Genomic DNA, 26,232 nt, shown 5'->3' on the forward strand with positions numbered 1-26,232 from the left:
TCAGAAGTTCAAGGGAGCAATTGGGGATGTGCAACTATGCTGGCCTTGCCAGCAACAACCCACATCCCACCAAAGAATAAAAAAATTTAGGCCAAGGAGGCGCAACAATTGTCTGGGACTGGTTGAGGGAGAAATCGAGTAGACCGGAGCAGAGTTTAGAAGGAGGTGTGGCCTGATTGAAACATATAAAATTCCTCAGGGATGCTTAAAAAAAGAATGTCCCCCCTCCCTGATGTTCTATTTTTCAAGTTGGCGACTGGTTGCCTCTGAGACCGCTGAGTTGTTAACCATACCAAATGGTTGGGCTTTCTTAATAACATTTCAGAATGTTATTAATAAGGTTCCAATAACCAGGGTTTTCCCATAGACCCGACGCCTTGGAACCCCATCTCTGTGTCTGTCTGTTCACCCAAGCCCGATGAACTTGGCCATTTGGGGGGCCAGTGCAGCCACCCCCGGGGTGTGTACCCCAGGGGTGTGAGGGTAAGTCAGGGTTTCCCGCTACCCCCCCATCCCCGCAGCCCCCCCAACCCCTACCCACCCCACCCCCCCAACCCCACCCACACCCACCCCCCATCCCTGCTCTGCTCACAGCCGCTGCCGTCAGTGAAGCAGTCCGCATCCGACACCACGTGAGCGCGGACGGAGGGTAGGGGAGAGAGGAGGGCTCAGCTCGGGCAACGGCAGTGAGGTCAGAGACATTTGAGGTTGCTCTGTCCCCGGCGCCAGGATCTGCCTCCATCCCTTCCCTCCTCCTCCCATCACCAGCTCCCGCAGCAACATCAGCACCACTGTGAGAAAGGGCGCAGCACTCGGCGATGGAGTGAGCTGCAGCTGCCTACAGCAGGTAAGTCAGCCGGAACTAAATACCCTCAGCCTAATCCCCCCTCCACCCACCAGACTAAATACCCTCAGCCTATTAGCCCCCCCACCCCGCCCCGCCTTTGTCCGGGTGCACAGTACCTTCAATAATCCCCCGAGTCTCAGCTTAGTCAGTTCTTACCAACCCTATCATCTGCCGCAGTCTTGCAATGCAAATGTGTGCGTTGGATTTTTGTGTGTTTATTCAGGTCCTTAATTTAAAAATTTTTTAAATTACTTCTGCAGAATTACCCCGACCCGTTCCAGTTCACCGTCATCTTTGTTTCTGAGTTGTGATCTCCATCCCCGTTTTCAAGGGTTTGAGTAAAGCCACCCCCCATCCCCAGGTTGCACAAGTGCGTGTGTGTGTGTGTGTGAGAGAGAGACGAAAGCTCTTCTATATTTTATGAAGCGGATGATGGGATTTGCCTTTCGCTTGGCAGCGGTATCCGCACTCCAGCGGGGTGGGTGCTGATTCTCTGCTTTGTTGCGGTAAATCCTGAGGAGAAATTTCGTGCCAGGTCCCCACCCATGTCAGTCGCTGTAAGTCAGAGAGAGAGGGAGCGATCTGGGAAGTCAGAAAGGAGTGACTGAATTTGCCCTTTCCCTCTTGTATTGTTTTCCTCCCTTTATTCCCCCCTCGATCACTCATTCTGTGTGTGTATCTTTAGTGTGTCTATGTATGTGTCTGTATGTATGTCTGTCTGTCTGTGTATCTATGTATGTACCTGACTATGTATGTCTAAGCATGTATCTGTGCATGCATGTCTGTATGTCTATGTGTGTGTCTATACTTGTGCGTGTGTGCATGTATGTATGCATGTATGTGTGTGTTTATCTATTTGTGTCTATCCTTGTCTCCGGAGATATCTCCGGAGCAGGTGCAATGTGTTTCAATGCACCTCCACTAATGTGCACCCGGTAACACCCGCCCAGACACAGCCAGGGACAATGCCAGGAATGCTGGCCTTGTGCTCCATCCATCGAGAGACACGTCCCAGTTTCAGACAGTGAACAGATCTTACGCCCATAATAGTGTCGACTGTTCACAGTGCAGGTTGGCAGATAATGAATGGTGCTAAGAGCCACATCAAAGATGGCAATGGCCAAGCGTTTAAAGTTGAGTTATAATGGGAGCGAATTGCGATTGTGTCATGGCATTTTCCACCTGGATCAGTCAGTACTGCTCCAAAGCCATCCATGATAGATGAGTTTCTGACTTATTTTACTTCTGAGAGGAGTGTGGCTGTTGCTGTAAGCACTTTATGAAACAAAATCATGGTGGGAGGAGTTTTCTTCTTAAATTCCTGCCCAGTTCCTTTACAGATGGCCATTTTGGAGCTTATCCACGCACAGGTATTCTGCTGGTATTGTATTACATTACACAGTGACTTTAAAAAAAAAGAAAAACAAGTATCTAAAATGGCCACCAAGCGAGTTACCTTATTTCCGTCTAAACCTCTGCCAGCAGGTTCTGTCGTTAATTCCCAGGGATGGAAGGCAATGCAAATTCGACTCAAGTTCATTGGTGTGCTAACTAGGTTAAGGAGGTTTGTTCTTAATGGATATCATCAAGGGACCTCTTTCTAAGAGACTGCTCAACCCTCCCGTTACGCATCGTTTTTAAAAAAAAATGTCTGTATGGCGCAGGACCCTGTCTCTCTCTCTCAGGGTTTTGCAATCTGCGCATTCTTACCGAGGAGAGGCAGGTAATTTTAACGGCGTACGGCCTAGATGCTTCAGGACACACCTGAACCAAATAACAGGACTGTTATTAAAAACAGCCTATTCCTTTTTTTGTCTGATCTCTAAATCTAATCATTCTACCTAATTAAATACTAATAGGAGAGAGTGGTAACAGGTACCAGGGAAAATGAATGTGGAGACCCAAATACCTGGAGTGGATATGAAGCAGGTGGATTCATATCTCTGAGTCTGGAACTGAGGCTGTCATCGGAATCCTCAGGCCAAGAAGGACTCCACTTTGTAAAACATACCGAGTGAATCCTAAATTGCCTCAATTCCTTCTGTCAAAGTGGTCATTTGTATTTTGTTTTCACATGCAAGAAATGATTCATCTTTGTTGGCTGCATTGTACTGAATCAGCGTCACTTCAGAGACAATAATGGGTACTTCGGACAATGTTACAAGGCGGTAACCTAATCAAGAGGCTGTGCTGGCGTCATCTGCTGAGACAATCTGTGTGGTGCGTGTGTGAGTCTGTGTGCTGTGTGTATGTATGTGAGTCTGTGTGTGTGCATCTGAGTCTGTGTGTTTGAGTGCATATGAGTGTGTGTGTGTGTGATTGGGAGTCTGTGTTTGTGTGTGTGCATATGAGTCTGCATGTGTATGCATGTGAGTCTGTGTTTGAGTACATAAGAGTCTGTGTGTGCATGAGCATGTGATTCTGTGTGTGCAAATGTTATTCTGTGTGTGTGTGCATGTGAATCTGAGTGTGTGCATGTTAGTTTGTGTGTGCACGTGAATGTGTGCGTGCATGTGAGTGTGTGCATGTGAGTGTGTGGGCATGCATGTGAGTCAGTGTATGTATGTGAGTCTGCATGTGTGTGCATGTGAGTCTGTGGTGTGTGTGCTTGTGAGTTTGCATGTGTGTGCATGTGAGTCTATGTGAGTGCATATGAGTGTGTGTGTGCAATTGTGAGTCTGTGTTTGTGTGTGCATGTGAGTCTGCACGTGTATGCATGTGACTCTGTGTTTGAGCACAAAAGAGTGTATGTAATATGAACCTTTGTGCATGAGCATGTGATTCTGTGTGTGCACATGTGATTCTGTGTGTGTTTGCATGTGAATCTTGAGTGTGTGTGCATGTGAGTTTGTGTCTATACATGTGAATGTGTGTGCATGTGAGTCTGCGCGCATGTGAGTCAGTGTGTCTATGTGAGTACACATGTGTGCGCATGTGAGTCTGTGTGTGCGCTTGTGAGTTTGTGTGTGTGTGCATGTGAGTTTGCGTGTATGCATGTGAGTGTATGCGCATGCGTGTCTTTGTGTGTGCACATATGAGTGTGTGCAGATATAAGTCTGCATGTACATGCATGTGAGTCTGTGAGTGCAAGTGATTCTGTGTGTGGGCACATGTGAGTCTGTGTGAGGGCATGTAAGTCTGTGAGCATATGTGAGTGCGTGTGCACATTTGAGTCTGTGTGTATGTGCACATGTATGTTTTGCTGTGTGTTCAAATGTGGATTTTGTGTGTGTTTTGCTGTGTGTGTATTTTGTTATGTGTGTGAATGTGTATTTTGTGTGTGTGTGTATTTTGTTGTGTGTGTATTTTGTTGTGTGTGTATTTTGTTGTGTGTATGCGTGTGCATTTTGTTGTGTGTAAGCACAAGTGTATATTTTGTTGTGTGTGTGCCAGTGTTTATTTTGTTTGTGTATGTATTTTGTTGTGTGTGTGTGAATGTGTATTTTGTAAGTGCACGTACAAGTGTGTACTTTATTGTGCATGTGCGACTGTGTCTTGTGTGTGTTCAAGTGTGTATTTTGTTGTGTGTGTGTATTTTGTGTTGTACATGTGTATTTTGTTGTATGTGTGCGAATCTATATTTTGTGTGCGCAGAGTGCGTATTTTGTGTTGTGTGTGTGTATTTTGTTGTGTTTGTGCAAGTGTATATTTTGTTGTGTGCGCAGAGTATGTTTTGTGTTGTGTGTGTGGGTGTGTATTTTGTTGTCTGTGCATGTGAATATTTTGTTGTGCTATCCGTCCTCTTCATTGTTGATACGTAATTGTGACATCACTACTGCAGCTTTGTAGGAAAATAATAATCCACAGTTAATTTGCCGAAATTCTCCATCTGGTGTTTGGGACATGATTTTTAATTTAATAATAGGTGCAGAGACAGTGAGTCACAGGCTTTATGTCTATCAGCCTATGAACCTGGACTGCAGCCTTTAGCGCATTGCCATTTGTTTACCTTCTCTCAGAGTAATTCTAATGGATAATAACAGGGAAGGGATTCAGTAAATAAGCAAAGTCCCCACCTCACGCATTTCCTGATCTTGGGAACAAGGGACCTAGATCAACACTTGGGGCTCGATTCAGCCAAATGGGAACAAAGTCCATCGTGAACGCATTTAGCCGCGTGTTTCCCGGGGCTTGCAGCGCATAGTATTGGAACCTCAGCGAAGAATGCATGGCAGAGGCTGCGCATAGCCGTGTATTGTACACTGGGGAGCTCCGCTTGTTGGAACCCCCAGTGTAGCGACAGATCGGGATTTAAATGGCGTACCAATTTCCAAGGCCCCCAAAGGGACTCCCGACCCCCTTCTCAGCCCGAACGTACTATGGGAAGGTCCCCATACCCTTCCAACATGGCATACCCTGGCCCAATCACGAACGTGCACAAAATGCCAGCTTGCCACTTTGGCAGTGCTCATGCCAGCTGCCAATGCCACCTCAGCACCGTGACAGTGCCAGGCTGGTACCCAGGTGGCACTGCCATGGTGCCAGGCTGGCACTGCTAGGGTGCCCAGGTAGCACCAGCATTGCCAGGATATCACCCTGCACAAAGGGCATGCAGCTGAGGGCCTCCGATCCCCTCGGAAACTCCCACGAGTGCCGTTCCATCTGGTCCCCGTTTGTGGGGAGAGGTCCCCGATGCAAAGGGGATGAATTCTAAAGCCTCAGGTACCTCAGGAATCTCACCATCTTTCTCTAGTATGTAGATTTGCCAAAAAAATGACCCCGCGCATTGTGGGCGGAATTTACATCGCTGCGTCTCGTGAGATTGCATTGGATCTTGGGAGGCCTTGCGAGCCAGGTAGATTCTGGGAGCAGGGTCTCCCAGCTGCTATTAGCCATGCGGCACACTTTACTGGCACAGCGTGACCATTGGATCGCACACTTGACGATTTTCATGTTGGTATTCTGCCATTTTCCTGTGTGGTAAGTGAGGAATGCTGGGGGTGGGCTTGATAAGAGCCAACGTTAGCTCTGCCAACAAAGATCTGTAGCCTAATCTCCCCCACCATAGGAGAGGTGGTGACATAGTGGTACAGCAATGTCTTTGGATCAGTAATACAGAGGCCAGGCAAATGCTCTGGGGGTACGGGTGAAAATCCACCATCAAAGGAGGTGGAATTTAAATTCAATTATTAAATCTGGAATCAAAGAGCGTGACCATCAAACCATTGACTATTGTCATAAGAATCCATCTGGTTCACTAATCCCCCGCTAGGGAAGGAAATCTGCCAGCCTTATCTGATCTGGCCCACATGTGACACCAGATCTACACCAATGTGATGGACTCTTAAATGGCCTCTGAAGTGGCCCAGCAAGTCAGTCAATTTTACCAAAACCACTACAAAGTCGAAAAGGCATGAAACTGAACAATTACACAGGATTGACCTCGACACTGGATTTGCCAATGGCACAGTCAGCACTGTTGACCGTACAAAGTCCTCTTTGTGGTAAAATCTGAAGAGTTGCCCCCCAGACTATTCAAGCATCCTGTTATGTATCATAGTGGTGTACGTTATGTTGGGGCAGTGTTCCTTTAAGGGGTGAGTCATGTGAGCACTGGTGACATCATCAGTCAGGTTCACAAGGCTTTAGGCCTAGGCTTGTATTTAAGCCTGAGAGTGCACAGCATACAATAAGAAAAACCTACCTGTTGACTAACTGGAATCCACAAGTTGTGTGCTCTTAAATTTCATCCGCGGCCTAGTAAACAGCCCAGTACAGTACACATCCAGCCTGACATCGTCATACTTACCAAACTAGACCTTACAGACAATGTCATAGACACCACCATCCGCCATGCCTGGGTATGTCCTGTCCCACCAGCAGAGGTAGCAGCACAGTGGTATAGTCAGGAGGGAGTTGCCTAGGAATCCTCAATATTGGCTCAGGAGCCCATGAAGTCTCATGGCGTCAGGTCAAACATGGCTCCTGCTGATTATCAACTCGAGTCCCTAAAGTACTTCTCCATGTTTAATATCAGTTAAAAGAAGTATTGAGGGTGGCAATGGCAGAGAATCTACTCTGGTTCAGGGACTTCAATGTCCATCAATAGGAGCGGCTTGATCGAGCTGACTGAGTCCTACAGGATATAGTTGCTAGACTAGGTCTGCGGCAGGTAGTGAAGGAACCAACAAGAGGGAAAAATCAATTTGACCTCGTTGTCACCAATCTACTTACTGCAGATGCATCTGTCCATGCATGAGAGTATTGGTAGGCACTGCAGAATCCTTGTGGAGATGAAGTCATGTCTTCACATTGAGGATGCCCTCTGTCATGCTGTGTCACACTAGCACAGTGATAAATGAGATAGATTTTGATCAGATCTAGCAACCAAACACTGTGCATCCATGAGACACCAGGTGCCATCAGTAACAGGAAAATTGGACGCAACCACAATCTGTGACATCTTGGCCTGCCATATCCCACAATCTACCAGGGCAAGTCAAAGGCTAGGAACCCTATGGCGAGTAACTCACCTCCTGACCCCCCAAAGCCTGTCCATCATCTTCAAGGCACAAGTCAGAATGGAATACTTTCCACTTGCCTGGATGAGTGCAGCTCCAACAACACTCAAGAAGCTCGACGCCATCCAGGACAAAGCAGCCCGCATGATTACTCCCCCTCCCACAAACATTTAAACCCTCCACCACTGACGAACAGTGGCAGCCATGTGTACCATCTACAAGATGCACTGCAGGAACTCACCAAGGTTCCTTAGACAGCACCTTCCAAACCCACGACCACTACCATCTAGAAGGACAAGAGCAGTAGATACCTGGGAACCCCACCACCTGAAGGTTCCGCCTCAAAGTCACTCAACACCCTGACTTGGAAATATATCACCATTCGTTCACTGTCACTGAGGCAACATCCTGGAACTCCCTCCCTAATAGCACAGTGGGTGTACCTACACCCCAGGGACTCTAGCGGTGCAAGAAGGCAACTGACCACCACCTCTGAAGGGCAACTAGAGATGGGCTATAAACTCTGCTCTAACCAGTGATGCCCACATCCCATAAATTAATTTTTTTAAACCGTTACCATCTAGCCGAATTTGAATGAAGAGTGCAGGAAGGCAAGTCAGGAGCAATATCGGACATACCTATAAATGAGGTGTCAACCTGGTGAAGCTACAGTGCAGGACTACTTGTGTGCCAAACACCAAAAGCCGCATGTGATAGACAGAACGAAGTGATCCCACATCCAGAAGACCAGATCAAAGCTCCGAAGTCCTACTACATTCAGTCATGGTTGGTGGTCGACAGTGAGAAAAGAGGAGGAGGCTCCACAAATGTTCCATACTTAATGATGGGAGAGTCCAGCACATCAGTGCAAAAGATAAGGCTGAAGTATTTGCAATCATCTTCAGCCAGAAGTGGCAATCCATCTCGCCCTAATCATAAGGTCCCTAAAATCACAAATGCCAGTTTTCAGCCAATTCAATTCATTCCACTTGATAGTGGATGAAGGCACTGAATACTGCAAAGGCTATGGGTCCTGACAACATTCTGGCAATAGTACTAGGGCTCCTGAACTAGCCATGCCCCTAGCCAAGCTCTTCCAATACAGCTACAACACAAAATGTGCCCAGGTATGTCCTGTTCACAAAAGGCAGGGTAAATCCAACCCAACCAATTACTACTTTCGATCATCAGCAAAGTGAGTGATAGGATCATGTGCCGTTCTGTCAAGCAGCACTTACTGAGCAATAACCTGCTCATCGGTGCTCAGTTTGGGTTCCATCACGGCCACTCAGCTCCGAATCCATTACAGCCTTGATCCAATTAGGGACAAAAGAGCTGAACTCAAGAGATGAGGTGAGAATGACTGCCCTTGACCTCAAGGCAGCATTTGACTGAGGGTGACATCAAGGAGTCCTTGAAAAACTGGAGTCAATGGTAATCAGGGGAAACCTTATTGGAGTCATACCTGACACAAAGGAAGATGGTTGCCGTTGTTGGAGGTCAATCATTAGCGGGTTAGGGCATCACTGCAGGAGTTCCTCAGGGTGGTGGCCTAGGCCCAACTGACTACAGCTGCTCCGTCAATAGCTTGCCCTCCATCATAAGGTCAGAAGTGGGGGATGTTGCTGATGATTGCAAAGTTTTCAGCACCATTCATGACTCCTCAGGCACTGGAGCTGTCCGTACCCCAAATACAGAAAGACCCGGACAAGGATGTGGAGGCTTTGGAGAGGGTACAGAAAAGATTTACCAGGATGTTGCCTGGTATGGAGGGCATTAGCTATGAGGAGAGGTTGGTGAAACTTGGTTTGTTTTCACTGGAACGACGGAGGTTGAGGGGCGACCTGATAAAAGTCTACAAGATTATGAGGGACATGGACAGAGTGGATAATCAGAAGCTTTTTCTCAGGGTGGAAGAGTCAATTACTAGGGGGCATAGGTTTAAGGTGCAAGGTTTAAAGGAGATGTATGAGGCAAGTTTTTTACACAGAGGGTAGTGGGAGCCTGGAACCGGCTGTCGGTGGAGGTGGTGGAAGCAGATACGACAGTGATTTTTAAGGGGTGTCTTGACAAATACATGAATAGGATGGGAATAGAGGGATATGATCCCCAGAAGTGTAGAGGGTTTCAGTTCTGACGGGCAGCATGGTCTGTGCAGGCTTGGAGGGCCGAAGGGCCTGTTCCTGTGCTGTAACTTTCTTTAATTAGGCTTGGGCTAATAATGTGGCATGAATGTTACTTGTCATTTAAGTGATGGGCAATTATCATTTCCAACAAGAAAGAATCTAACCATCTCCCCTTGACATTCAATGGTATTATCATCGCTTCATCCCCTGCATTCAGCATCTTGGAGGTTATCCTTCACCAGAAACTGAACTGGAGCAGCCATATAAATATTGTGGATACAAGAGCTGGCCGGAGGTTAGGAATTCTGCAGTGAGTGACTCATCTCCTGACTCCCCAAAACCTGTCCACTCTATCCAAGGCACAAGTCAGAAGTGTGATGGAATACTCTCCACTTGCCTGGATGAGTGAAGCTCCAACAACATTCAAGAAGGTCAACACAATCCAGGACAAAACTGCCCATTGGCAGTCCATTCACCAGCTTAAACTTTCATTACCTCCACCAGTGTTAGAAACATAGAAATTAGAAGCAGGAGGAGGCCATTCGGCCCTTAGAGCCTGCTCCACCATTCATTATAATCATGGCTGATCATCCCAACACAGTAACCTTTTCCCGCTTTCCCCCATACCCTTTGATCCCTTTAGCCCCAAGAGCTCTATCTAACTCGTTGTTGAAAACATACAGTACTTTAGCCTCAACTGCTTTCTGTGGTAACGAATCCCACAGGATTATCACACTCTGGGTGAAGAAATTTCTCATCGCAGTCTTAAATGGTCTACTCTGTTTCCTTATACTTTGACCTCTGGTTTTGGACTCCACTGCCATTGGGAACATCCTTCCTGCATCTACCCTGTCCAGTCCTGTTAAATTGTGTAGATTTTTCTGAGGTTCCTCCCACTTTCTTCTGAACTTCAGTGAATATAACCCTAACCGACTCAATCTCTCCTCATAAATAAGTCCTGCCATCCCAGGAATTAGTCTGGTAAACCTTCACTACACACCCTCCATAGCAAGAACATCCTTCCTCAGATAAGGAGATGAAAACTGCACACGATATTCCAGGTGTGGTCTCACCAGGACCCTGTATAATTGCAGCAAGACATCCCGGCTCCTCTACTCAAATTTTCTCACTATAAAGGCCATCATACCATTAGCTTTCTTCACCGCCTGCTGTACCTGCATGCTTTCTTTCAGTGACTGACGTACAAGCACACCCAGCTCTCATCGCACATTCCCCTTTCTCAATCTCTAGCCATTCAGATAATAATCTTCCCTCCTATTTTTGATAATCTCACATTACACTGCATGTGTCATGCATTTGCCCACTCATTCAACTTGTCCAAATCACACTGAAGCATCTCTGCATCCTCCTCACAGCTCACCCTCCCACCCAGCCTTGTGTAACCTGCAAATTTGGAAATATTGCATTTAGATCTCTCAAATAAATCTTAATATATATTGTGAATAGCTGGGGTCCTAGCACTGATCCCTATGGTACCCAACTAGTCACTGCCTGCCACTTGGAAGAAGGCCTGTTTATTCCTATTCTTTGTTTCCGGTATGCCAACCAGTTTTCTATCGATATCAATACATTACCTCCAATCCCATGTGCTTTCATTTTACATGCTAGAAGTGTGGACCATCTACAAGATGCACTGCAGGAACTCATCAAGGCTTCTTCAACAAAACCTTTCAAACTCAGGACCACTACTGTCTAGAAGGATAAGGGCCACAGGGCAGCATGGTAGCACAGTGGTTTGTACTGTTGCTTCACAGCGCCAGGGGCCCACGTTCGATTCCTGATATGGGTCACTGCCTGCGCGTTCTTCCCTTGACTGTGTGGGTTTCCTCCGGGTGCTCCGGTTTCCTCCCACATGTCCCAAAAGACGTGCTGTTAGGTAATTTGGACGTTCTGAAATCTCCCTCTGTGTACCCGAACAGGCGCTGGAGTGTGGCGATTAGGGGCTTTTCACAGTAACTTCATTGCAGCTTCAATGTAAGCCTATTGTGGCAATAATAATAATAATAATGATGTGTGGGAACACCACAACCTACAAGTTCCTTTCCAAGTCACTCACCATCCTGACTTGGAAATATGTCGCCGTTCCTCCACTGAATCAAAATGCTGAAACATCCACCCGAACAGCACTCTCCATGTACCTGCGCTACATGGACGGCAGTGTTTCAAGATAGAGGTTCACCACCAATTTCTCACGGGCAAGTAGGGATGGACAGTAAATCCCGGTTGAGCCAGTGATCCTCACATCCCATCAAATAAAACATTTTTTCAAATGGGTTAGGTGGGGGAACAGGGGGGGGGGGGGGGGTGGTACAGGATGGGTCTGTTTGGCTGAGGATATGAGCTCAGCCCCTTTGAGAGAGGCTGTATGTTTGCTGGTGGCGATTTGGATGAGGGCAGCCTTGCTTTGGATGTTGCCTTTGCTGTACTTTTGTACTTTCTTCCACCCCCCCCCCTCGCCCCCACCACCTCTGGATTCTCGCAATGAAGTCCAGCTCCGGGAGCAGTGTCTGCTCTCTATTACCCTCACCAGGTGACCATTCCTCATGCGTGGCAGTCGGCAGCCTATTGGACAATCAATGCTCAGGCCAAGCTGTCTTCGTTCAAATCGGTGTACATACGCTCTTTCCACCAATAATCACACGGCAGGGGACCTGATGGAGTCAGGTTACGTTCACCTTGAGGGGGATGATTGAAGGGTTCCACAAGAGATGGGGTCTGTTTATTCTTCACTTTAAAAGAGTTGGTTACCATCAGCTGCTAAGGGGAAGGGAAGTTTGGGAGGGGGCAGGGCTGGGGGGGGGGGTTATTCTTCGAGTCATATGTGCATTGGTTGGTAGAGCTGGGGAGCTTCTTCTGTTTTTCTTTTTGCTTTGTGTTGTTTCGTTGTGTGTACAAAATGTTAAAAGCCGAATAAAAATATTTTAAAAAATAATCACAAGACAACGATTAATAATTTGTGGGAGTTGGTATGGTAGTGGTAATGCCACTGGACTGGTAGTCCACAGATCCAGGCTGAAGCTCTCGGGACTTGGGTTCAAGTTTCACCATGGCCGCTGGTGGAATTTAAATTTAATGAATCAGCCGGGGATGATAAAGCTAGGATCATTTAAAAAAATTTATTGATTTTTTAAATTTAGAGTACCCAATTATTTTCTTTTTTCCAATTAAGGGGCAATTTAGCGTGGCCAATCCACCTAACCTGCACATCTTTGGGTTGTGGGGGTGAAACCCACGTAGACACGGGGAGAATGTGCAAACTCCACACCGACAGTTACTCGTGTCCTCAGTGCCACAGTCCCAGTGCTATCCACTGCGCCACACACCGCCCGAAAAGCTAGTATCATTAACGGCAGTCATGACAACTACCACTGATTGTCGCAAAAAAGAAAATGATGGATAAATGCAGCAGGTCTGGCAGCATCTGTGGAGAGAGGCCAAGGACGCTGCTTCCAGACCTGTTGAGTTTAACCAGCACTTTCTGTTTTTATTTCAGATTTCCAGCATCTGCCGTATTTTGCTTTTAGTTGTAAAAACCCATCTGGTTCACTAATGTACATGAGGGAAGGAAATCTGCCATCCTTACCCGGTCTGGCCTACATGTGACTCCAGACCCGCAGCAATGTGCTTGATTCTTAACTGTCCGCTGAATTGGACAAGCAACCAATTCACTTTGAGGGCAATTAATGATGGGGAACGAGTGTTGGCTTTGCCTACATCGTATGAAAGAATAAAGGAGGAACTGCAGGCTTGATGGCATTAATTATCCCATTCAAGATAGGGCAGCACGGTAGCACAATGGTTGGCGCAGTTGCTTCACAGCTCCAGGGTCCCAGGTTCGATGCCCGGCTGGGTCACTGACTGTGCAGAGTCTGCACATCCTTCCTGTGTGTGTGTGGGTTTCCTCCGGGTGCTCCGGTTTCCTCCCACAGTCCAAAGATGTGCAGGTTAGGTGGATTGGCCATGCTAAATTGCCCCTAGTGGCCAAAAACATTAGGTGGGGTTACTGGGTTACGGGGCTAGGGTGGCGGTGTGGACTGTAAATTTTATGATATGGAGGCTAAATATAGCATCCCACATCCACATCCTCTCAGTGTACTTGGCATAACTGGGAGTTGAATTTCCAAGGATTATCCTGGTTTGTGTGTCTCAATAATGCATCACTGCGGATAGTATTTCCACGGAAATAATCAAAGTTGATGCTTCCCACCATGCCAGGGAAAGAAAGGAAAATCATTCTAAATGCGTTAGAGGAACCGAGCGATCTGGGTGTGCAGATTCACAAATAATTTAAAGCAGTGAGATAGGTTAATGAGGTTATAAAAAATTAAAGCACTCGAGTTCATTTCATAGAATTTACAGTGCAGAAGAAGGCCATTCGGCCCAACGAGTCTGCACTGGCTCTTTGAAAGAGCACCCCATCCAAGCCCATTTCTCCACCCTATCCCCACAACCCAGGAACCCCACCCACCCCACACTAAGGGCAATTTTGAACACTAAGGGCAATTTAGTATGGCCAATCCACCTATCCTGCAAATCTTTGGACTGTGGGAGGAAACCAGAGCACCCGGAGGAAACCCACGCAAACACGGGGAGAACATGCAGACTCCGCACAGACAGTGACCCAAGCCGGAAATCGAACCTGGGACCCTGGAGCTGTGAAGCAATTGTGCTAACCACCATGCTACTGTGCTGCCCCTAGATTTCTAGAGGAAAAGAGTTGTAAAGCACAGAAGCTATGTTAGATTGGTTATAGAACCCTAGTCATTATAAAACCATATTGGAGTACTGTGAACTGCTGGTCTCTATTATTCAAAGAATATAGACACGCTGGAGAAGGTGCCAAAAAGATTGATGAGAGTGACACCATGACTGAGAGGTTATGCTTATCAGGCAATATTGAGCAGGCTGGGAATCTTGGGCGGGACTCTCCGCCACCCGCCGGGTCGGAGAATCACCGGGGTTCGGCGTGAATCCCGCCCCCGACGGTCGCCAAATTCTCCGGCCCTCCAAAAGTCGGCGAGGCGTGAGTCGCGCCGCCCACCCCGGAGAATGGCGGGGTCAGGTGCGACTCAATGGATCCCGGGGCTGCCCGAAGTCTCCGGCCCGCGATGGGCCGAAGTCCCGCTGGTTTTTTGCTGGTCCCGTCGGCGTGGATCAGACTAGCTCCCTTACCGGCGGGAACCGGCGGCGCGGGCGGGCTCCGGGGTCCTGGGGGGGGCGCCGGGCGATCTGACCCCGGGGAGGTGCCCCCACGGTGGCCTGGCCCGCGAACGGGGCCCACCGATCCGCGGGTGGGTCTGTGCCTTGGGGGCACTCTTTCCTACGCGTCGGCCGTATCATCCTCCGCGATGGCCGATGCGTAGGTGACCCCCCCCACCCTGCGCATGCATGGGGATGACGTCAGCAGCCGCTGAGTAACCGCGCATGCGTGGAATCTTGCCGGCCGGCGAAGTCCCTTCGGCCCCGGCTGGCGTGGCGCCAAAGGCCTTCCACGCTGGCCGGTGGGGCGCAAACCACTCTGGCGCCGGCCTAGCCCCTGAAGGGGCGGAATCCTCCGCACCTTTGGGGCGGCCCGACACCGGAATGGTTCACGCCACTCCGTCCCGGCGGGACCCCCCGCCCTGCCGGGTATGGGAGAATCCCGCCCCTTTTCTCAGAACAGGAACAAACAAGGGGCTGGATTCTCCGTTTCTGAGACTAAGTGTTGATGCCTTGGCAGAATTTGTGGACTTTCACGACAGAAAAACTGGTGGCGAACCTGGACCGATTCAGCATCTATGGAAGGTCTAGCACCGGCGCCACGTGGAACATAGTCGATTCCAATGAAAAACGGTGTGGGATCGACACTCGAAAGACTGACAAGCTGCAGCTGCATATACACATTACAATCCCCACACACACTCATCCCAGACAACATGATAGCACTGATTGTGCTGGAGTGCTCCCATACAGCTGATGGTTCGGCTGGGGTCAGAGGGCACCTAGAGGGGTGGCCTGGGGGGACACTATACAACCCGTGGCCCTCAGTTCACAGTGAGCTGTTAGCGGCATACGCAACTGCATGGCTGCCTTGCCAGCTGCGGCAATGGAGTTGTCTGCCCGTCCACCCGATCCCACAGCCCACTTCCTGGCCACCCCCGTGGCCCTGGCATACGTCCCCCGGCCAGCGGCACAACTATCAGCAAACTGGCGATGCTGGCCGTTTTCCATACCCTGTTTCTCTCCCTTAGCAGCCACGACGTCGGTTTCACAATTTTTAAAAGCACAAGTGAACCGTGCCGTCGGGAACTCGGCCCATTGGAGGCAGAGCATCGGGAGGCCCTGTAGCATACCGTGTCTGCCCCGCTAATGACATGAAAACGGTGTTTACTGTACGTGTATTCCAGGCTGCATTGACGCCGCTATCGAGGTGACAAAGAATTGCGATTTGGCATCAAATCGGCACCCACCGTGATTTTGGCGTTGGAATCTATTCTCCGCCCAATCGCGTTTCTCGAGTTGGCCGTCAGCCAACGGAGAATCCAACTCAAGGTCTTTAAAATATGAAAGGGTGCGTAGGGTTTTGATAGAGATGCTTTCACTTGCAGGCAAGATCAGAACCAGGGGCCAAAAATTTAAGGATTGTTACTCCAGTAGAGCAGTGGTTCATAACCTTTTCCCTTTTGCTGCCTCTAGATTGCCATCAAAAGCTTTTGTGGACCACAACATAAGCAAGCTGTTTTAAACATTTTTTTCCGCATAGCCTACGACTGACAAGTGTCAAACGTATATATCAACAGGTATTAAAAACGCATCTATTTCTAATAGTGCATGATGCACACTCACAAATACATTGCGGATCTGGATCGGCGCAGGCTGGGAGGGCCGAAGGGCCTGTTCCTGTGCTGTAATTTTCTTTGTTCTTTATTACACAAGGATGGTTATGAAGCAAATTACATTGCAAATAATAATGTAATATCGATTATGATACATACGAGGTACATGTAATTGTATTATTTTTTTCCACTGACCACTACTCTCACGGACCATCACAGTTTGGGAACCATTGCAGGAGTGAATTGAGGAGAAACGTTTTTTCCCAGAGGTGGTTAGGATGTAGGGGAGGTAATGCCATACTGGTATTGTCATTGGACTCGTGATCCAGAAACCCAGGGCGCGATTCTCCGCTCCCCACGCCGGGTGAGAGAATCATGGGAGGGCCCCCGACTAATTTCATAACCCCCTGGCGCCCCCCGCGATTCTCCCACTCCCCGCTCAGAAGAATCGGCGCTCGCCATTTTTCACGGCGACCGGCGATTCTCCGACCCGGATGGGCTAAGCGGCCTGCCGTTCGCGACCGTTTCACGATGGCGACAACCACACCTGGTGGCTGCCGTCGTGTAAACTTCGTGAGATGCCCGTTTTGGGGCTTGTAGGGGGCCTGGTGGGGAATGAGCACCACGACTGTGCTCGGGAGGGGACAGGCCCGCGATCGGTGCCCACTGATCGTCGGGCCGGCGTCTCAATCGGACGCACTATTTCCCCTCCGCCGCCCCGCAAGGGGCGACTGAGGGGAAAGACGGCCACCGCACATGCTGACGTCACGAGCTGTCAGCCGTCGTGACGACAGCCGCGCATGCGCGGGTTAGAGACGGCCAACCTGCGCATGCGCGGCTGACGTCACATATGTGCCGCCGTCGCGTCACTCTCGGCACGCCGCCCGGCGGCCGAGGGTTACGGAGCGCCGCTCCTAGCCCCGCCCGGAGGGGAGAATAGGGGGCGAGGAGCAGCCTCCGAGGCCGTCGTGAAACTCGGCCGAGTTCACGACGGACCTCCCGATTTTTCCCGGGAGCGGAGAATTCCGCCCCCAGCGTAATGGTCCAGGGACTGGGTTCAAATGGTGAAATTTGATTTCAATAAAAATCTGGAATTACAAGTCTAATGACGACCATGTAACTGTGCAACCGTTGGTGATTGTTCAAATATTCATTCTTGGGCTGTGCTTCTCACTGGCAAAGCTGGCATCTATTGCCCATCCCTTGTTGACCTCCACGTTGTATATAATGGGTCATTCTCACTGTTAACTCTCTTTGTATGATGGGCAATCCTCATTGCAGTCCCTCAGTATAGAGTGGATAATCTTCACTGCTGCCTCTCTATGTGTAATGAATAATATGTGCATATGAAATTGGTGAAGCGGGAAAAAGCAGCTGGTCCATCATGCCTACCCACACACCACTATAGTTGAAGCATGACTAAACACTCCCATCTCCAAAAGGGAACTTGTTCTAAGGTAAATAGACTAATGGCTCTGAGCCTATCAGAGTAACCTTTAGCTGGGAATCAGGGCCGGCTCAGTACCGGCAACTCGGGCAGTCGCCCGGGGCGCCATGTGCTAGTACTGACGTTGTAAGATTCTAAGGACGATCTGCGCATTTGCAACATGTTGCCTCCGCTTGATGGCAGCTACGCATGCTCAGTAGCTGCCCACGCGCAGCCCGGAGTCACGTGGGGTGCTCCTTCAGCCCCAGCCCCGGCCCCGCCCCCTGTGCGGCCGCCATGTTGATTGGCCTCGGCTGCCTGCCGGTCTGGTTCAGCCGCTGGCAGCTGCTCAGTGTCTGTGTGAGGCAGTGGCTGCACGGAGGGTCCTCGGCAGGAGGAGGGCCGCCGAGGGGAGCAGGAAAAGGCTATCCGCAGCGGGGAACGGTGATGGAGCGCAGCGCTGGAGGCCTTTAAAATTGGCACTTGTAAGGGCTGTTATGTAGGATCACTACAAGGACGCTGAAGTTCAGCTTGCCCGGGGCGCCAGCAACCCTAGGGCCGCTGCTGCTGGGAATCATTCTTCCAGCTCTCTTCTGGATCTTTTCCAAGGCTGCTACATCACCCACCATAGACAGCTACTGAACTTCAGATGAGGACGAACCAGTGACCTGTATGGTTTCAAAATGGCGTCCTTTGCTTCATGCTGAATGGTTCTGTTTGTAAATCCCAATGTCCTGTTAGTTTTAGTTACAGTTTCTCGCCAGTGGTCATGGACTTTTAGTGATCTGTGCACAATAAAACACAGTTTTTTTTTCTCTGGTCTTCTCAGTATTTTCCCCTGCAAATGATAAGTGTACTCACTTACCATTGTGTGGCCCTCTCCCTTAGCACGTCTAAATCTTTTTGGATTTGATTATTTTTTAAGTCATGGGATGTATGCATCTCTGGCAAGGCCAGCATTTATTGCCTATTCCTAATCGCCCTTGAGAAGGCGATAGTGAGCCACCTTCTTGAGCCACTTCATAGAATGGAGACCATTCAGTGGGTCTCCATTTAAGGAGGTGGCTCATCCTCCATCCTCTTGAGTGAAAATCACAATGGGCAAAACCTGCTGGCCTCCCTATTCCATCAACAAATTTTTTAAAATGAAGTTTTCAGAGGAGATGTGGGCCACACATCTCTAATTTATTAACACACTGATCTGGTGTCATCTCCATATTGAATTAGCATAATCCTAATACCACCATCCAGATCATTAGTAAACGCTGTGATTGAGGACCAATTCCTGGGAGACAGAACTAGGAACATACCTCCAGATTAAATCATATCATTTATTTCCAACTCTCTGACTGAGAGATTAAGATCATTTCTAATCCAGCATTTAAAAACCATACCGATACTGCAAAATCCTGGGCTAGATTCTCTGTTTTTGGGACTGTTTTACTCCTGAAAATCCTGGATTAAAGGAACAGAAATTCACAGCCCTGCAGGGGGCTAGCAGGGACCCGGAGTAAATCTCGCAGCTTTTGCACTTCCGGGTCAGACCCCGCACTTCCGGGTCAGAGGCCGCGCATGCTCACGGCGGCGGCCTCCAGCGGCTGTGCCGTGCTCTATGGTGCACTCGGACCACGAAGGTAGACAAAGGAGACCCCCGACCCCCCCCCCGATCGGCCGCCTGACCCGCAAACCCCGCACAATCATTCCCCGGCCACCTCTAATGCCCTCTCTGGCCTCCGATCCACCCGCCCCTGACCAGGGCGGCCACAGACTGAGTCCGTAGCCGCCACGCGAGTATCCTGACCGGCTGGACCAGGTTACTTCCACGCCGTCGGGACTTTGGCTGGTCGGGGGCAGAGAATGTTGGAGCAGGCCTCTGGCAATGGCCCCCGGCGGCACAGCGTACTGCCCGGTGACGTTGCTTTTCGGTGACCAGAGAATCGGCGAACCGGTGCCGGTCTCGATGTCCGCGATAAACTGGATTCTCCGCCCCGTGCCGGCCGCGATTTCGCCGTCGGGGTGCGGAGAATCCAGCCCCCTATCTTGTGAAATAATCTGGGATAATTCACAAAAATATTCTGAAAATCTAGGTACCTGATTTCACAAATCTAGTACCCTAGTGACTGCCTCAAAAATATCTGTGAAATTTGCAATGCACAGCCTATTTCATTGGTAGCCGAGTTGTGAATTTCTAATTGGCCCTTCTGTCCCTATGCAGAATCATAAAGGGCATCTCTTCTGATGCCTTCCATCATCTTCTCAATAATGGTTGTCAGGCCAATAATTACCTGTCGCTGATTTGTCACTTTTTCTTTGGAAATAGGAATCACACAATCTAGCTGCAATCTAGCTGGGAGCGATCTCTGACTGTATCGAGCCATTGAAAATCTGGGTCGGGATTTCACAGGGCATTTGTTCCATTTCCATAATCACTCTCGATGCATGTGATCGTGATTCCATCAATATTGAGCTTCCCAAATTCATCCCAGATGACATTACTACCAATGTCAACATGAATAATGCTGTCCAATACTGAGCACGCACCACCCCACTCTTCTCCAATCCGGTACAGAAGCATCATCTACAGGAATATAGACTGCTGTAAAATATCCATTACCTGAGAAATGGGTGACAGTATCCTGAATGGCTCTCAACAATCCTTAATAATAGTTGTGGGGAGGCAGTGGCATACTGGTATTGTCACTGGAATGGTAAACCAGAGATGCCACTGCAGATGGTGAAATTTGAATTCAATAAAAATCTGGAATGAAAAGTCTAATGATGACCAGGCAAATATTGTCCAATGTCATAAAAACCCATATGGTTCCTTAATATCCTTTAGGGAAGGAAATCTGCTGCCCTTACCTAGTCTGGCCTACATGTGACTGCAGACCCACAGTAACATGGTTGACTTTTAACTGCCCCCTCAAGGCAATTAGGAATGGGCAATTAATGCTGGCCCAGCCTGCGATAACCACGTCTCATGAACAAATAAAAAAATTAAAATAGTCTTCTGATTTCTGGCATGCCTTCTAAAATGTGCCATCTTCTTTTCCAGAGATTGCTTGGTGAATCTTATTTTTAAAAAATAAATTTACAGTACTCAATTCTTTATTTTCCCCAATTAAGGGTCAATTTAGTGTGTCCAGTCCACCTAACCTGCACATCTTTGGGTTTGTGGGGGTGAGATCTACGCAGACACGGAGAGAATGTGCAGACTCCACACGGACAGTGACCCGGATCCGGGCTCGAACCCGGGACCTCGACGTCTTGAGGCAGCAGTGCTAACCACTGCGCTGCCGTGTCGACTTATGGCTGTTTTGTTACCTTTGCTTGTGTTCCTCTGTTCATGACAGTTAATCCTCACAGTTGTCTTTTTCCCTCTTCCTCTCTCCCTCTGCCTTAGCTGGCAATCTTCATTGATCTTTGTTATTCATGATCCTTACTGTTACCTCCCGCCATATCTCTCTCTGTGTAGTGGGGAATCGTCACTACTGTTGCCCCATGTGTAATGGATAACCATCACTGCTTTGTCTCTCTGTTTTAATGCAATCGTTCTAGGGGTGTCCTGGCAAGATCAGTATTTATTATCCATCCTTAATTATCTTTGAGAAGGTGAGCAAGCTGCTGTCTTGAACCTGTGTTTTTTAGGTGGTGGTGGTCTTGGGTTTTTAGAGATGTTGTTGAAAAAGCTTTGGCAAGTTGCTGGAATGAATCTTCCAGATGGTAGGCATTGGTAGAGGAAGTGAACGTTTAAGGTGGTGCATGTGGTGCTGTCCAAGTGGGCAGCTTTGGCCTGGATAACGCTGGGCTTCCTGAGTATTGCTGGAACTTCAATCATTCAGCGAAGTGAAAGTATTTCATTACACTCTTGATTTGTATGAGGTGGATTGCGTGGCACAAATGTTACTTGCCGCTCAGCTTGGATGTTTTCCAAGCCTTGCTGCATCCTGGCGTGGACTGCTTCCGTATCTGAGGAATTGCAAATGGAACCGAACACTTTGCAAAGATTATCAAACATCTCTACCTCTGACCTTATGATGAAAGGGAGGTTATTGATGAAGCAACAGAAGATGGCTGGGTAAAAGCAAAGTACTGCAGATGGTGGAATCTGAAAACAAAGGGGAAATGCGGGAAAATCTCAGCAGGTCTGGCAGCATCTGTAGGGAGAGAAAAGAGCTAATGCTTCGAGTCCAGGTGACCCTTTGTCAAAGTTGGCGTTGAAATCTGCTGTGTCTGAAATTTTCCTTCATGCGCTATTTAGGACTGAAAATAAATAACTAATATCTCTATTTTAGCAGACAAAGGATCCCATTATGGTAGTAAGGGGGTGGGTTCATGCAAGAAAGGAAGATAAGGACAATGATCACGATTGTAACTTTACCTATCTTAAGAATTCTGGCACAGTGAATCAACATGGATCACTGAGTTTGGATGAAATGGACAAGCTGGATCTGTTATGAAATAGGGTATGAACAGCAGAAGTCAGACAAGCTATAGTTTGGGGGTAAAATGGAAGAAGCCAAACAGAGCATTAGAATAGTCATACTTGCAGACGACAAACATAACCAAGGGTGTCAGCAGCAAATAAGCACACAATGGCGCAGAGACGAGATATCGAGACAAATCACTTCTAAATATGCAACCATCTTTCACAATGAAACAGACAGGAAATGCATCCTGGTAAAAAAAAAAGTACCTGGAATATTTGCATACACAAATGCAGGAGCAGCCCGTTTCCCTGGGTTTCTGTGGCTATGACTCATCTTTCATTCTCACTCAATAGTATAAATATTTTCCACTTTCTCTGTATTATAGCTTTGACAAAGGGTCAGCTGGACTTGAAACGTTGGCTCTTTTCTCTCCCTACAGATGCTGCCAGACCTGTTGAGATTTTCCAGCATTTTCTCGGTAGTAGAAGATGGCTGGGCCGAGGTCACAGTCCTGCGGAATTCCGGCAGTGATGTACTTGAGTTGAAATGAAAGACCTCCAACAACAAAACCATCTTCATTTTATTGAATAATGGTATAGCACAAATGGAGGCCATTTGATCCATTGAGTTGGTGCCGGCTCTTTGTAACAGTAGTATGCTCTTTCCCTGGATCCCTGCAGTGTTGTTCTCTTCAGTTATTTATCCCAGTCTTCTTTTGTCAATCACACATCGTAGGCAGAGCAATCCGAATCCTAATAGGTGTATTTCGTCATGTCAATCACCTGAGCTCTCTGGGTATAAACTCTTCAATTATTGAAACCTGCTGTTGAAACATCTCTATCAAATCTCCTTTTAGCCTTAGCTTCTGCAGTGTATCTCCCTAAAGGATGGTGCCCAGAATTGGACATGATTCAGCTCCATAAGTGTATTATGTTATTTCGGAATGATTTTGGCATGTTTGAAGGTAGCGGATGGGGGTGGGTGGGGAAGGGGGGGGGGGAGGGGGGAGATAGTGTGGGCACTGGCCAGTCTGTTGCCTTCTCACCCACTCCCAACCTGTCCCCATATTATGAGGAGGGGGGGCGGTTAAAGCATCAGACAGCCCACCCTCCCTTCCTTAGGCCTATTGAAATCCTGACGTGGACAATTTGCCCTGTTCGGCTGCTTCCATTTTACCCCCAAACTATAGCTTGTCTGATTCTGCTGTTCATATCCTATTTCATAACAGATCCAGCTTGTCCATTTCATCCAAACACAGTGATCCGTGTTGATTCACTGTGCCAGACTTCTTAAGAAGTTCTGATTTTAACTCACTCAAAATCCATTTGCTTAGGTAAAGTTACAATCGTCTTAAGGGTCTAATTCCATCACCGCCGCAATGTCTTTGGTTTGCAGGTGTAGGCAGGGCTGTGGCAAACAGCCCAGCAGCTTTCATTGCATGGATGCTAACAGGTAGAAAGGGGGCGGGGGGGGGGGGGGGGTGCACCTCCTGTATCCCTCCTCCCTTCCCCCCTCTTACCTGAGCCTGCCCTCCCTCACCCCCCCCCCCCCTCGCCCCCCTTCCCCACTTATGGAGTCTCCCAGAAATGCCTGCCCAAAATCCTTGGACTCCCCTGAAGTCCGCTGTCCATCTCCGCTCCTTGTTTGGGTCTTTTCCTTTTCCTTATTCTTTCCTGTGATGTAGGCATCACTGGCAAGGCCAGCGTTTGTTGCACATCCCGAATTGCCCTTGATCCGAGTGACTTGCTAGGTCACACAGAGGACAGGTAAGAGTCAACTGCATTGCCGTGGGTCTGGAATCACAAGTGGACCACATCAGGTAAATCACTCTCCCCATCGGACATCAGCGAACCAGATGGGTTTCTATGACAGTCAACAATGGTTTTGTTGTCACCATTCCTGAGACAAGCTTTTAAATTCCAGATTTATGAATGGAATTCAAATTCCACCAATTGTTATGGTGAGGTTTGAGTATTGGCCTGGGCCTGTGGATTACTAATCCAGTGACATTGCCACTCTGCCACCACCTCCCCACTTGTTGGAGCCCCAGCAGTGGCCACGACTTTCTACTGCCACTGTGGTGACAACAGAGCTACTGGTCAATTAGATTGGCACTCCAGGTCGGGACTTGCTGTCCCTGAGGGGCAGAAGTCCCACTTTAGTCCAATTAAGGCCACCAGATTTCACATCAGCGAGATATTGTTCCTCCATAAAATCGACCTTTTCTTGGCTTCTGTATGCCTTTATTTATAACGCCCAGGATCCCATATACATTGGTAACAGCTTTGTTAACCTGTCCTGCCATCTTCAAAGATCTGTGTACAAACGTGTCCAGGTTTTTTTGGTTCTAATGCTCCTTTTAAAATTGGGCCTTTTAGCTTTATTGCTTCTGCTCATTCTTCTACTGGAATGAACCACCTCACACTTTTCAGCACTGAATTTAATCTGTCATGTGTCGACTCATCCTACCGGTCTGTTTATATCCTCTAAAAATCCATTATTAACTTCTTCACTGATCACTACATTCCCAAATGTCACGTCATCTGCAAATTTCAAAGTTGTGCCCAGTACCTCCAAGTCCTAGTCAGTACAGTGCATCAAAAAGAGCAGTAGGTCTTGTACTGAACCTTGAGGAACGCCATTGTACACCTCCCACCAGTCAGAAAAACAGCTCTTTATTTTCTATTCCTTAATCAATTTTCTTTCTGCGCTGCTATTCCATGGGCTTTGATTTTGCTACCAAGTGGCACTGTATAAAATTTTGAAAGTCCATATACAGAACATCAACTGCACTGCCCTCATCTACCCTCTCTGTTACCTCACCAGCAATCTTGATCAACTTTACCAAATGAGTCTTGTCCTTGACAAATCCATGTTGACTCTTTATTAGCCCATTCTTGTCCAAGTGGCTGTCAATTTCTCCCAAATTATTGTTTCTAAAACCTTCCCCACTACTAGTGTTGAACTGACTTGCTAATTTGGCTAGTTTATCCTTCTCCCCTTAATTTTGAATCAGCCTGCAACATTTGCAATCCTGCAGTTCTCTCATTCCACCTCGCTAACTAAGAAAAAATGGAAAATTTTGGCCAGCACCTCTGCAATTTCTGTGCATCTGATTTGGAGCAGGTGACACATCCATTTTAAGTACTGCTAGCCTTTCTAGTACCTCCTATTTTTATTATATCCAATATATCAACAAGAACAAAGAACAATATAGCCCAGGAACAGGCCCTCCAAGCCTGTACTGGTCATGATATCACCATTGGCCAAAACCCTAAAGAACAAGCTCCTTGTTTAGTTTTTTTGGCCAAGTACTCTTCCTTGGGAAACACTGATGGAATGTATTCATTTAATGCCTTATCTATGCCTTCTAGCCCCACCAATTTTGGACCCACAGCTCCTATGACACCACTTATTTTGTTCACATGTTGGTAGAAGACCTTTGGGTTTGTTAGCTGCCAATCTATTCTCATACTTTATCTTTTAATCTCTGTTCACTTCTCTATTTATATTAAGCCTGATTCTCCCATTATCCAGCTGACATCTGTAATTCACCCCATTTTGCACCTTCATTTTACTCTCTAAGTCATTTGTCTGGCGTTATTCCTTTTCCCCCTTGTGGGAATGTAACTAGACTTTACCTGAACCATCTTCCTTTTAAATGCTGCCTATTGCTCTGTTTTAGTTTTGACTAACCAACCCAGATCTATTCCCAATTTGCTGAAACTAGCCCTCCTCCAGTTAAGTATTTTTATTCTAGATTACTCCTGGTCCTTTTCCATAACTAAACTTTATGATGCTGTGATCACCCTCCCAATTGCTAATCCAGTTTCCTATTGAAAGTTCACCACCTGTCAGGCAGAGCAACCAAATCCCGATTCCCTGGATGCTCCCTAACTGTGACATCCTTCACTTGATCCACTTCTTTCCCCAGGAATAAATCCACCAACATCTCTCTTCCTCGCTGGACACAAAACATACCGATCAACAAAATTCTCCTGAGCACACTTCAGAAATCTGTCTCCTTCTGCCCTGAATACAATAACTTCCCCAATTCAATCCTTGGTGAGTTAAAGTCTCCCATTATCACTACTCTAGTTCTTGCA

At 47.9% G+C, this 26,232-nt stretch overlaps 1 protein-coding gene across 24 annotated transcripts in view; it reads left to right on the forward strand.

The window, feature by feature from the left end:
* Nucleotides 1–645: 645 nt before the first annotated feature.
* kif1aa (kinesin family member 1Aa) overlaps nucleotides 646–26,232 on the forward strand; it is a 397,377-nt gene continuing 371,790 nt past the window's right edge. For all 24 annotated transcript variants that reach the window (XM_038816644.1, XM_038816646.1, XM_038816647.1 and 21 more), the window contains exon 1: nucleotides 646–847. The gene's annotated coding sequence lies outside the window, so the exon portion shown is untranslated. The remainder of the gene's footprint in view (nucleotides 848–26,232) is intronic.

This window comes from Scyliorhinus canicula, chromosome 13, assembly GCF_902713615.1.
Source record: "Scyliorhinus canicula chromosome 13, sScyCan1.1, whole genome shotgun sequence".
Classification (NCBI taxonomy): domain Eukaryota; kingdom Metazoa; phylum Chordata; class Chondrichthyes; order Carcharhiniformes; family Scyliorhinidae; genus Scyliorhinus; species Scyliorhinus canicula.